Genomic DNA, 12697 nt, shown 5'->3' on the forward strand with positions numbered 1-12697 from the left:
AAAGAAAGGAAGGAAAGATATTGCAAATAGTATTGCTGTGAACATTTGAACACTTGGTTGCAATTCTGTTCAGTATATATCTAGGACTTAAACTGGTGGCTTGCCTAACAATTCTAAATTTTACTTGTTGAAGGATCAATAAAACTTTTTTTTCGGTAGTTGCTGCATCATTTTGCATTTACCAGCAATGATTTCTTCTTATACCGCTAGTGTTTGTTAAGTTGTGGCCATTCTTTTGGATATGCGCTAGTGTATCACCAAATTTGCATTTACCTAATAATTTATGTTTTGCAGATGCCATAATTTTATTGAGTGCTGGACATTGTGGTTATTATTTTGTGGAAGGTTGGAATTTTGCTGTCTTCCTTTATTCCAGAAGAGAATTCATATACTTCTAGATATTTTTGATCCTTCAAAGTCATGTTAGAGCTCTATTAGAGCAGGCTGAGGTAACTTTTCCTGCAAGGGTAAGACTTATTCTTAAAGGGTACTGATTCTGAGGTGCAGATGCAAAGGATAGCACAGAGTGTTCAATGGGATGTTTTCATTTTGGTTCATCAAAAACCAAAGTGCTTCAACACTGTGAGAGATCTTAGAATTATTTAGTGCTTAGCTCCACATTAGCTTTTCCCCCTAGTAGTTCCTCTTGATCAGTCTTGCCTTACAGATACACAACTTATTAGTTGGTCAGATGTTCAAGGTGACCCCCATGCAGATTTATGGAGCAAGTCATAGATGCAACTCATCCTTTCTAATCTCTGTACAAACGTTAAGCGTGCTGGCCTTCAGCACTCTGATTTCTGTGTCTTTAGCTTATTAGGACTGCACTCTGCAACAATCTTAATAAGATACCAAATATTTATGACACTCATGTTAGGAATGAATCCGTAAGGACAGAGAGATTCGGCGAGCTGGCCAACATCTTACAGTAGGTAATAACTGGATCAAGGTTTGCACTATGACCCATCATCAGAATGGGGCAATATTAACAAAGCCTTTATGAAATAAAAAATACTTTACCTTCTTTTGTTTTCATTGTTTCAAGAATTAAGCTGAGTGAGTATGGCTAATACTGGAGTTTAAGTATCTTAAAAAACCAAAGTGACTGATCTAAGAGTAGATCACTTATGTATAGAAATGGGGCTAAAACCCAAACTAGAGTCTTTCCATGGGAAGTGATCATGTCAATATCTTTTTAGTCATTCACCACAACTTTTAAAAATCTTTTTAGGCTTTTCTCTTACCTGTTAAAATAATAGATTTCAGAACTTCTTTGTGAGCCATTTGGTTTTTGTTTTCTAATTTTATGGCTGAGATCCTTTCACTGGAAGTTGCAAACCACATAACGAAAGATAAAATAATGTGTTTGTTTTAGTCCATTCTTTGCTGAAAGGTCTTGATTCATGGGATAAGTTAGCTTTGCTTGGCAATTGGAGATAATCAGGAATTGACTACTTGAATCATTTTAATCTCTTTATCATTTTCATCTTTTCAAGCAGAATTAGCGATGCTCATAAGTCATGGACTACAGACAAGAAAGTTGAAATACAAGCCTCTTCTCAAAGCAAACAAAATAAAGCAGAAAAGCTGTTAGGAGACAGTATCTTAGAAAGAAAAAGGGCTTTGGAGTTTGGGAGATCTGAAACCAAGTGTTGGGGTCCCTACCATCCACGTGGGAGGTCTGGATGAAGCTCCTGGCTGCTGGCTTTGGGCTGACGCAACCCTGTCAGTTGCAATCATCTGGGAAGTGAACCAGCAGGTGAAAGATTTTCCTCCTCCTTTCTCTCTCTCTGTGCCTCTCCTGCTCTCCTGCTCTCCCTCTCTCCCTCTGTCACTTTCAAATTTGAAAGGCAGAGTTACAGAGAGGGAGAGAGGAAGGGAGGGAGGAATAGAGGAGGGAGGGAGAGAGGGACAGAGGGAGGGAGAGATTGAGAGATTAAGGTAGAGGTAGATATGGGCCCGGCACGGCATGGCCTAGTGGCTGAAGTCCTCGCCTTTACGGTTCCAGGATCCCATATGGGCGCTGGTTCTAATCCTAGCAGCCTCGCTTCCCATCCAGCTCTCTGCTTGTGGCCTGGGAAAGCAGTCGAGGATGGCCTAAAGCCTTGGGACCCTGCACCTGCATTAGGAGACCTGGAAGAGCTCCTGACTCCTGGCTTTGGATTGGCGTAGTACTGGCCATTGCGGTCACTTGGGGAGTGAACCATCGGGCGGAAGATAATTCTCTCTGTCTCTCCTCCTCTCTGTATATATCTGACTTTGCAATAAAAATAAATAAAAAAAATTTTTTTAAAGATAGAGGTAGGGCCCGGCATGATAGCAAGTGGTTAAGGTCCTCGCCTTGCACACACTGGGATCCCATATGGGCGCCAGTTCTAATCCCGGCTGCCCTGCTTCCCACCCAGCTCCCTGTTGTGGCCTAGGAAAGCAGTTGAGAATGGGCCAAAGCCTTGGGACCCTGCTCCCGCATGGGAGACCCGGAGGAGCTCCTGATCCTGGCTTTGGATTGACTCAGCTCCAGCTGTTGTGGTCACTTGGGGAGTGAATCATCGGACAGAAGATCTTCCTCTCTGTCTCTCCTCCTCTCTGTATATCTGACTTTCCAATAAAAATAAAATAAAATAATCTTTTAAAAAAAGATAGAGGTAGATACAGCTAGTGTTTCCATTTGCTGGGTTACGCACCAAATGACCACTGTGGCCTGGGTTGCTTCAGGCCGAACCCAGCAGTGGAAACTGACTTTTCTTCGCCATGATGGCAGAGGATCAAGTACTTGGGCCATTTTCTGCTGCCTTCCCAGGTGTATTAGCAGGAATATGTATTGGAAGTGGAGCAGCCAGGATTTAAAAGAGCAAGTGGTAGTTTAACCTGTTGTATCACACTAGCCCTTTATTGAGCTCTTAAATGCCAGTTGATGTCATATGCCACTTCACATAAGCCTCACAGCAACATAACAGGATAGGCACTGTAGTCAAAGCTATTTTGAATGGGAGTGTGCCATGATGCAGTAGTTTAAACTTTTGCGTATGGGTACCTGTTTGTGTCTCAGCTGCTCCACTTCTGATCCAGCTCCCTGATTGTGGCATGGAAAAACAGTAGAGGTTGGGATCCTGCACCGGCGTGGGAGACTCGAAAGATGCAATCTGAAAGATATCTTTTTCTCTGTCTCTCCTTCTGTCTCAGGAAATCTGCCTTTCAAATAAAAATAAAATTAATCTTAAACTATTTTGAATGAATAAGAATGTATCCCGAATAGTTATTTTTCCAAGTCAGTGTTGGAACTTGCCTTTATGTGAATCACTTTCCTTGCCCTCTGATGTGCTTAAATTTATTGTATGAGCAAAAATGAGACAGACACGTTATGGATAAACAACAGGCCATTAGAGAATAAACACAGTGGACGAAGATAAATAGGAAGCACATTTAGTATAGTGGAAACAATTATTATAAACCGTAAATTATATGCAGTATAAATGCCAACCTTAAAACAATTTAAAATTATTTGTTCAAACTATGGCCAAATGTATCAAAATAATTTTTAGTGTAAAATTTGCTTTCCCCCAACAAGAGAGAACTCCCTGCTATATCTGAATTCTTAGAAATCTGGATTTAGGAGTTATTCCCAGAACTTTTTAGGAAGCCATATGGTTTGAAGTGGGTGTGCCAGGATTCTTTCACCAAACCCCTAGGAGTTCTGCTGATCACATATGGAAACCTCTGTGAGCTCAGTCTCTTCTTTCTGTTTTAATCAGGAGCAGGCGATAGAGAGTTTTACCAAGCCTTAGAATCAACTCGTGCCTCAACAAATCCAGCTCCCCCGAGAGAGAAATCAGGGCCAGGGTATTCAGATTCCCTGCCTGCGTGTGCTCCAGGACATTGGGTGGGGTTCTCCAGTACCCAAGGCTCTTTTCTTTAAGCTGATTCCTTCTTTAAATGACTGCTGATGTGACAAAGTGACTTCAGACCTGGCCCACAGCCATCAGAATATCCTTCCAAGAAGAGGAGTTGGCCCTCTGTGTCATCACCCTCTGTCATCACTCTCTCAAGAGGTCACACACAACCTTCTGCAGCTCTCTGGAGACCCTTGGGACATGCAGTTCTCATCTGATTTCACAAACTTTCTTGTGATGGGAGTAACTTTTCTTCACTTGGGTAATATGCAATCAGCTCTTTTGAAAATTGCCCTGCCCTTATAACGAAGTTCATATCCATTTCTTTGCTATCTGGCCTTTGCCCCGGTCAATTTTCCTACTCAAACTCTAATTAAATTAGTTGTTTCTTTAGATTGATTATTCTCTCCATCAATGCTTCAACCAGTAAACACTCTTTTCAAAATTTCCCTCGAAGATGGGTTTCTATAGCTTTGTCACTGAATGTAGTTTCCTATCTCAATTTTTCCCTTCTACTAGCTATCTACAAATAAGGTGTTCTTGTTACTGGTAACTGCAGGGCTTTTCCAGAGCCCGTCCTCCTCCTTCCTTCTCCCTTGAATAAGGGTATCACTGCTATTTCCAGACAATCAACTGCATCCCAAGTCTCCTACCAGCAGGACTTGGATGGATCCTGACTTTTCATGCTGGAACAAAGGAGGAATATTTTTAATATTTTCCCTTAGATTGCCTCTGAAGAGTGGGATTGGGGGGGAGAGAGTTTGGGGTCTTCTCTCACGTAAGAGTTTGCTGTGGATATATATAAGATGAGACTCCCTCTCAGGTGTAGCACTAGCATCTTTCTTTTTGGGAAATAAATAGATGCTTTTACACTAAAAAGAACTCACTCCAAAATTTTAATGAGACTCAGCAACTATGAGTGGGCACAGTGCTGAGGTTTCTTTTACTCTGGCCTGTCCCTGTGGGCAGTTTTTGGACTGTGTTCTCTAATGAGCAGCATGAGGAAGTAAGAAAAGCTGATGAGGAGAGGAAAATGGTGACAGGTTCCAAATTTCCTTTGCTTTGCTTTGCTTTTCTTTCTTTAGCTCAGGTTGGAAGAAAAGTGATATTAACTTCTTGTAAATCTGCAAGGATTATCCCCTCAAAGCAAAAAAGAGAAAACCCTTGAAAACAGTAAAACTAACCTAAAGCAGGTATCTTTTGGAGTATTTCATTTCATGGAAAGTTCACAGATAGTCGTTAAGATTTCTTTTCCCATTTGCCAGATCTTTTTAATTTTTCTGCTTTCTCTGCTGTTCAACACTTATTTGAAACCAGACTATATTAAGCCATAAAACTGTGCAAGGGCAAAAGCAAAAATAGGTTAGTAGTACAGCTGAAGTCAAATCTGAGAGAGTGGCCTTTCTTACCCATTGTGTGTATCTGGAGTCAAATGGGGATGTAAACAGTAGAGACACAGGAATAGTGCTCTGTCTCCTTGCTGAATTCATTGTTTACTGGAAGATTAAGCTTGTGATTATAGAGTAAATTATGAGTATTTTGCTCCCCAAATTAAGAGACAAATACAAAAAGAAAGAGGAGGGAGGATGGGAAGTGTTGTTATGTTCTTAAAAATGCATATAGGAAATGATGAAATATGTTCCTTATAAATAAATGAATTTACTTTTTTTAAAAAAAGAATAAATCTGGGACAGACACTGAGTGTATAGGATAAGCCTGCACCTGTGGCACCAACATCCCTATGGATGCCAGTTCTAGTTCAGGCTACACCACTTCTGTTCCAGCTCTCTATTTATGGCCTGGGAAAGCAGTGGAAGATGGCCTAGGCCATGGGCCCCTGCACTCACATGGGAGACCAAGAAGAAGCTCCTGGTTTCTGGCTTCGGACAGGCTCAGCCCCAGTTGTTGCAGCCATTTGGAACATGAACCAGCAGATGGAAGACCTTTCTCTCTGTCTCTCTCTCTCTCTCTGTCTCTCTCTCTTTCTCTTTCTCTCTCTCGCTGTGTAAATTTGCCCTTCAAACAAAAAGTAATAATAACAATAAACTTAAAAAGGAGTAAATTTCATAATATCTGGAATTTTTTTTACCAGAGCACAGGGAAGTTGACTGCTGTCTTTATCTTGGGGTTCAGCTGCCCCCTTCTCAGGACACAGGTTGTGGCTTCAAATTGCTTCTTGCTGGAAGGCTGCTGAGGGAAAAGGACTCCTGTTGAAATCATTGTCAGTTCAAAGTTTCAGATAGTTGGTGGTGGTGGTGCTGGTGTGTGCTGGCGCCAAACCCTCTTCTGCTATGGGAAGAGCACCACAAATATTTTATCCTGGGTAATAGTGGAAAAAGAACATAAAGTCATTAAATGTTAATTGACTAAAATCCTCAGATATTCTAGACAGAATTGAGTCTTGGCGGATTTTGTGTTTTTCTGGAAACTACTTTTCTACAATAATTTAGCTTGCACAATTACTGAAAAACTTTTTCTTACGAAGTATGTGCTTGTGTATATTTTAATAGCTCTCACAGCACACTGTGGGTGGGATGTAGGACCAGGAAGACCAAAAAATACATGAAAGTACCAAAGTCCTACAATAATCTAGGTATTTGGAAAATGTTCCCATATTATTTCCTTCTGATGTCTTTTGTTGTGGGAGAAAAGTTTCAATTGAGACTTCCTGCCTTCAAACAGGAAAAGAATTTGGATAGTTATGAACATATCAATAAAAGTGACTTAATGCAATATAGAAATGACATGTTACATGACAGAGGAACTTGCTAGTTATTTATTAGTGAAATTGGAAGACATTGGATTAATTCACATTATTAGTGTATTGTTAGAATTTTTTAACTTTTCTCAAATTTAATTTGAATTCAAGAAATTTAATTTTGGATTCTTTACTGGAGTGATAACTTAATTTTTCTTTTATGTATTATTTCTCTCTTCTGCATTGATTTGTTTTATAATAATATAGCAAGTGTTACAAGTTTTAGGCTGCCCAATATATACTCTTAGCCTGTATTTTGAAAACTATTACTTATTTGAGTTTTGGGAAAGGCTGGGCGTGACTGCCTGCTATAGGAGTTCATATTGCCAACTTCCTGTTCTTTCCATACCCTCTTGCTAAAGGAGAGTATGATTGTATGTATGATTGGACCCAGCCAATCAGAAGCAACTACTCCATACTTGGAAGTTTGAACTAGCAAACAAAGACATGCGTCCTTTCTGGTAGGTGACAATGATAAAGGCAGAAATACTCAGTTACTATGGAAAGCAGTGGCGATACATCTGGGTGTTCATGGTTAATGGTGGGAGTGTTGTTTCTGCAGTGAGCTATTTGGCTTCCCTTTCCGCTTGTGCATACTCTTAGCTGATTCTTCAGTATTTCTGGCACTCAGTAAGATAGCCAGTATCTCTTCAATAATTTATCTTCTGCTTACATCACTCAGGGCCAGTTACTTCTTACAACTAAGAACCATGGGTGAATTTAAACAAAAAAAGTGTTTTCTTGGCATCTTTGAAGACTTGGTCAGTGTCTGAATTCCTTGCAGATGAAGAACTGCTTCCAGCAAGTCTATGTCCCTGACCTACAACAAGTTTGTGAACAGCCAGGATGGCAGGCATTTAACTCAATCCAATTCTTGATGGTGAAAGACTATAGGTGATTTTTGTTAAAAATATTGGCTTACACTTAGTTCTTTCCCTCAGAAAAGTGTCTGATGACTTAGGCAGGAGTAGGAATGTGGCCTTGTGATAATTAGATTGCCAATTAAGATGCATGTATTTAAGCATCTGGATTCTCCATCCAGCTCCACTCCTGATTCCAGAGTCTGGGAAGCAGTGGAGATGGCTTAACTATTTGGGTCCCCTGCCCAATGAGAGGGACCTGGATTGAGTTCCTAGCTGTAGGCTTCAGCATGGCCGTGTTTGGCTGTTGCAGTTATCTGAGGAAATGAACTAGTCAAAAGGTGTTCTCTGGCATTCTCTCCCTTCCTTTCTCTCATTCCCTCTGACCCTCCCTCTCTTCCTCCCGCTTTGCCTCTCAAATAAGCAAGTAATGTTTTGAAGACTAAGCAACAAATTTTAGCTAATAAACAAATTTTTAGAGTTTGATGGTCGATGGGATTTGGCATTCAACACACATGTATGCAAGCTCCATGGAACTAAAGTTCATTTATGCAACATTCAGGTATTTTAGTTCAATGATAGAGATTTTGAGGCTGGCATGGTGGATGAACAGGCTAATCCTCCAGCAGCAGGGCTGGTATCCCATATCAGTGCCAGTTCTAGTCCTAGCTGCTCCACTTCTGATCCAAGTTCCCTGCTTACAGACTGGGAGAGCAGCAGTGGTTTGTTTAAGTCCTTGAGTCTCTGTACCCATGTGTAAGACCCAGAGGAAGCTCTTGGTTCCTGGCTTCGGATTGACTCAGCTATAGCCATTGTAACCATTTAGGGAGTGAATTAGTAAACTCTGTTTCACCCTCTTCTTTGCTCTAAATCTACCTTTAAAATAAAAAGAATAACATCTTTTTAAAAATGATGCAGATATTGTTCTGAGAATATATCTTAGAAGAGGATATGTTTATGACATGCTTTCTGTGTATGTGTGCATTCAAAGAAATGAAGCATTCTATAGTTCCGTGGCCACATTTATATAGTGAACAAACATAAAGTCACTGAATGCACATTCTTCCTTGTTAGGTAAAATGTAATATACATCCAACTGGAGTGTGATTTTTCAACTTTCCTTTACTAATGAGCTGAAAAAATGTTTAGAATAGTGATTCTTACTGTATGTTAGAATCACTTTGAGAATATAAAAAGTGCTGATGTTTCAGTTCCATCTAGAATAAATTAAATCAGTGTCTTTGTTATTGGGATCTAGGAGCTCATATTATTTTAAACCTTCTTGAGTTATTTTATTGTGCTACCGAGTTTGAGAGTTATTGATTTAGAGCTGAGGTTGGCAAACATTTGTGTGTGTATGTGTGTGTGAAGTGACAGATAACCAATATTTTTGTTTTTTCAACCCTGTGGCCTGTATCATAACTCTTCAATCTTCCCATTGAAATAAAAGATTCGGCACAGACAACATGTCAACATTTGTGTTCCAATAAAGCTTTATTAATAGAACCAGGCAACAGATCAGAATTGACCTATAGGCCATGATTTGTCCATTTTCTGATTTAGAGGATAGAAAGGACGAAAGGATTTTTTAAGAATTATTTATTTTTATTTGAAAGATTTATGGAGAGGAGCTGATCCAAAGCCCGAACTCAGGAGTGTGTCCTGGCTTCCAGGTGTCCCACATGGGTGCCAGGACACAAAGACTTGAGCTGTCCTCCCCTGCCATCTCAGATTGTAAGCAGGCAGCTGGGTTAGAAATGAAACAGCCTGGACACAAACCAGTTTCTTCATGAGTTGCTGATACCCCAGGCAGAGGATTAGCCTGTATATACTTGTCCCAGATAGGAAAATTTTAAGAATTAAAAAAAAAATTTTTTTTTGTTTGAGAGGCAGAGTGACGAAGGAGGAGAGGCAGAGAAAGAAAGTGTCCATCTGCTGGTTCACTCCCTAAATGACCGCAGTGCCAGTGCTGAACTAGACTGAAGCCAGAACCTGAAACTCCTGCCAAGTCCCTCACGTGAGGGTCGGGGCCTGATTATTTGTGCATCATCTGCTGCTTTCTCAAGTGACGAACAAGGAGCTGGACTGCAAGCACAGCAGCCAGAACTCCACCTGGCACCTGGATCGGGATCCCACAGTCACAGGCTGGGTCTTAGCCTGCTCCCTACAACACTAGTCCTAAGGGGATTTTAAGGAAATGTGAAGAATTTCAAAAGTACCACAGTTTACTTTCTTTTGCCTTGTCTAATGATGCTGATGATCCATAGATGCTTTGTTATCAACAGGACCTGTCCAGCAAAAATATCTGTTCTTTGAAAGTATAAATGAAAGCTAGGACTCTCAAATTCATGATCCATGTCCCATACACTTGGGAAGTCTAGTTTTCAGCCCATGATTTCAATACATTCTCAAGGTTGCTTCCTGTTGATGAGTCTCATGCCTGATGTCTTCTCTCTCTTCCATGACAACCTATGTTTCTTGCATTTTTGTGAACATGATGGAGCAGATGGAAGTTCTCTCTCACTCTTTCTCTCTCTCTCACTTACTGTAAATCTGCCTTTCAAATAAAAATAATAAAAAAGTAATTCTTTCTAAAAAATGATAATTTCGGTTTTATTACCCATAGAAGGCTGTGATACTGACACCAAATATTTGAACTGAGGACCTCTTTCAGTTTCACATATAGAAAACATACCATATGTAGGCTATATTTTATATATGGTAAATAGTATTATAGCATGTTGCACATATTATATATTATAGTATTTGTGGCCTACTTTTGAATATAATTTATTCATATATAATACATGCTATATATTATAGTATTTGTAACCTAGATTTGAATATAATTTATTTACTAAAAATCTGTTTTAAATAGGTGATGTGTGGTCAGGGAATTACTATCCTTATTTTAACTTTCTCTAATAAGACCTCTAACAAAAGCTGAAATTTCTAGAGCTCCTAGCATATAAAAAGGGAGGCAGAATCTGGCAAGCAGTAAGACATAAACTTTCCAAATTCGAAGCCGGGGAGTGGGAGTTTGGCCTCGTTGGGATTCTGGAGTTCCGTTATCACGGCGCCTGGGTTGGATCCCTAGCTCCAGCTCCTGACCACACCTTCTTGCCAGCCCAGGATTTGGGAGGCAACGGTGGTGATTCAAGCTGCTGCATTCCTGCCACTCAATGTCAGAGACATGGACTGAGTTCCTGTCTTCCAGCTTCAAGCTCTTCAGCCATTGCAGGCATTTGGGGAATGAAGCCAAAGATGGGAACTCTGTGTCATTTGTCTCATTCCATTCTGTCTCTCAAATGAGTAAGTTAAAATTCTTTCAAAGGGTCAAAGAAGGGAATGTGAAACTCTAGAATAAGAGGGTAGGAAGAAAGAGAAAGATGTTGTAAAAGCGAGTAACAATGGTGAGAATTAAATGTAGCAGGTATTTCCCAGAGAATACACAATACCTGCATGTACAGAGTATACAGAGACATGTGACTTACATAAATAAAAAAGCTCTGATACTTGAAATTTGTAACCGAATCTGTGCTTTAAAGCTAGAAGGAGGTAAAAACCCTAGCTATGTGCCATTCGTAATGCTTCCATGCATGCAATTTTAGGGAAGGCAGTAGCTTTGAAGCCAGTTGGACATCAATTCAAAGGCTCTGTCACTTCTTTTGTTTTGTGTCCCTGGGCAAATTTAGTTAACCTTTTCGACCACCAGTTTCATTATGTATACCATGGGAAGGGAAAGATTCTTGGCAAGGCATATGTGAATAAAAATAAACCATTTTTTAAAGTGTGTAGGACATGAGTTATTCTGTCAGTTTTCTGCTATTTTTTTTTTTAAACAATTTAGAACATTGAGGTTTAGAGATTAAATGCCCTCTTTGACAAAGAGATTTCATCAAAGTCAGGCTTTCTTTTCTCAGCCTGATTCCTCCCCCCCACCCCCCCATTTCACTTTGTCACCACTCAAGTTTGAATGAGCTCTGCTAGGCAACCTGGACACACACAGTGATGCAGGCTCACCAGGCAGTTTCTAACAAGGCAGCTGTTCCGTTTCCTAGAAATGCGTAACATGTAGACCTAACATGGAGACAGCAGGGGAGACGAGCAATCAACTGTCCCTGAGGTTACGCAATTGAATCCGTGCGATTTGGAGAGCTGTCAGATGCCTTACACAGTACATGGCAGGCACTTGGCACACCTGAGTGAATGATCGAAGTATTTATTGAGGAAAAGTGTTCCTTGATGAGCTTTTGGGTTATGGTGGATCTCAAATGAAAACTATTTTTCAACTTTGAGATTAAATCTCCTATGTAACTTCCGGGCATAATCATTTGAACATTAACAAAACCGATGAGCGGACTTTGAGTTCACTAATGGGAGTTCACAGAGAACTGAAGCTTCTTGACTTGGGAGCAGTGTGTACCCTTATCTAAGCACTCTGAGACTTGACGTTGTTTTTCTCACTCTAGACAGATACAGAGGGTTGTAAACTCAAACGTCTCTGTCTCTTTTGGGCTTCTATGATACAACCTGCAAGGGTGACTGTCTGTATATCGTATAAGTGCTGTGTGGCTTGTGGTTTTATGAACTTAATTTGTAGCTCTTTCCAATGTGTAATATCCATCCTGCTCCTTGGTATAATTCCTGGGGGTGCAGATACGTAGATTTATTGCTAGGCAGCTATGAGACACAGTATCCTGTGTGGGGACTATGGTCCTGGTTTGCAAACAGGAAACAGACATGCTGAGTGATGCGTTCCCCAACAACAACGGCAAGGATCGATGTCATTTTGTAGTCCACATTTCACAATAAGGCACTGAGCCTCTATACTCTCAGAACTGAACTGTGGGCACAAGTGTACAAAAGGAAAAACTAGAAGGAGCTTGTGAAGAGTATGTTCTGTTATAAACAAATGATGGAGATGAAAAGTTTAAGCAAATGAAAAAACAGAATTATTGTCAATGGCTGGATATTGTGGTTTACATACAAATACACCCAGCCATTAACCAACTGCCAACTGTCTTATGGGAACAACAAAAAAAATACAACAAGATATAAGATGGCTGTTTATTTTTCTTTAGTACGATGTGATGCAGGCTTTCAATCTGTCTTCAAGTCTTCTGTGCTATGGAGAAAGTGTTTTCTTAGAGAGCAGATCAACAGGCGCCTGCAACAGGGACTCAAAG

The sequence above is a fragment of the Ochotona princeps genome, chromosome 14 (assembly GCF_030435755.1).
Source record: "Ochotona princeps isolate mOchPri1 chromosome 14, mOchPri1.hap1, whole genome shotgun sequence".
NCBI classification, from domain to species: domain Eukaryota; kingdom Metazoa; phylum Chordata; class Mammalia; order Lagomorpha; family Ochotonidae; genus Ochotona; species Ochotona princeps.